Source organism: Cebus imitator, unplaced genomic scaffold (assembly GCF_001604975.1).
Source record: "Cebus imitator isolate Cc_AM_T3 unplaced genomic scaffold, Cebus_imitator-1.0 Scaffold615, whole genome shotgun sequence".
Classification (NCBI taxonomy): Eukaryota; Metazoa; Chordata; class Mammalia; order Primates; family Cebidae; genus Cebus; species Cebus imitator.
This window is the reverse complement of record NW_016107930.1, coordinates 543,384-544,938: the sequence shown is the minus strand read 5'-3', so window position 1 is coordinate 544,938 and position 1,555 is coordinate 543,384. Positions and strand designations below refer to the sequence as shown.

Here is a 1,555-nt window from a genome sequence, read left to right as displayed (position 1 = left end):
AAATTCTGAGTAATTGTTCCCCATTAATTTTCCATCATGTCATTTAGGATACCATTTTGCCGTAAAACTGTGATTATTATTTTAGAGTATCCAGAAGTAGATTTTAGTACCAAATAAATAGAGTGGAGCCACCAGTGTAGAATTGTGTGATGAAAAAACACAGAAGTGCTATTGTCTTTCTTCATGTTTTCCTTTGTTCCCTTTTGCCCTGCCTTCTTTCCCTTATTCCCTCCTTTCTTCCGTCCTCCCTGTATAAATTAACAGATTTTAGCTTTGTTGGAGTTTTTTCCCTTCCTCTTGGTATCCTTTAGATTGCTACTAAGTAAAGTCTAAGAACAAAATATTCCCCATCCAAGACAAATCTTTCCAATAAATGTGATTCATAAACCTGGGATGGGAACAAAGGCATTCAATAAGGTGACCCTCAGCGCTTCACAGCTTAATTTTTATTAGCACATCACAGCTTAATTTTTATTAGCACATCAGACACTAATAGACTCTCATTTAGGCAGGTCAAAGGGTTTGTACCGATAATGTCTGTAAAGGAAATAATGTTTCCAAATAAGGGGCTCCTAAAGAATATTTGTCTGATTTTCCTCAATCATAAAAGGCTTTCCAGTAACATTCCCAGCTGAATTGGATGTCAAGTATTTAGAGTGAAAATTTCTTTGCATTTCTTTTCATTAAAATGGGCTGTCATAAAACAACAAGTACGGCACCTCGCATAAAATCAGGTCATGTTTTATGAATATTTAACTTCCTTTGAACTTTTCAGAAGGAAACAGTGACCTTGAAAACTTCTAGTAGCAGTACAACCTTGTAACACAAAGGCCACTGCCTCTGTCATTAATCATGGTAGATGACTGCCTAGAGCTGGTGGTGGCTTTTCAAAGAGAAATATTAAAAGATAGAGAAATGTGAAAATATTTATTATAGACTGTTTTATCATTTAAAAAACAATGGGAATGGTTGAGAGTCAACCAGAATATGAGGGTCTTTTTGGAACTAATTTTTAATATCCAGTTGGGAATTTTTTGTTTTTAATTCCTGTCAGCTGGAAATCAATACACTAGTCAAGCAATAAGAATTTAATAATTCAACTGCTAAATACTGATTCAATATTACCTTTTTATTGGGCTATGGAACTTTGATTTATGTAGAATCACTACAGTACTACCCTAAATAAGCAGGCCTTTCATGTGTGTTTGTGTGTGTGTGTGTAAAACTGTTTATGAAGGTTTCAGAAAGGCTTTCAAAATTCTCAGGAGAAAATCAGTAAAATAAAGAAATGTTTATCCATGTGTTAATTAAAACCTTATTTGTGGAGCAGAATACTGACTTGGAGCTATCATCTAAGGCAAGATAAAAATTTTCAGAGTCAAACAGAAAGAGTGAAAACATCATTATATTTAAATTTAAATAATATTAAAAAGGAGAGCAGACAATTCAGTCTCATGGTCTTTAGTAAAAGCAATATTCAAAATTATAAGAAATTATGTAATGCTTTTTCTAGATTAAAAAAATAAAGTACACATGAATCATATCATTTGCTCAC

General features: G+C 33.0%; 1 pseudogene across 1 annotated transcript in view; it reads left to right on the top strand.

Moving 5' to 3' along the window:
* Nucleotides 1-823, top strand: part of LOC108295032 — a 2,602-nt pseudogene extending 1,779 nt beyond the window's left edge. Inside the window, exon 2 of the transcript XR_001821243.2 lies at nucleotides 776-823. The product of XR_001821243.2 is annotated as a keratin, type II cytoskeletal 8-like (transcript). The remainder of the gene's footprint in view (nucleotides 1-775) is intronic.
* Nucleotides 824-1,555: the final 732 nt, after the last annotated feature.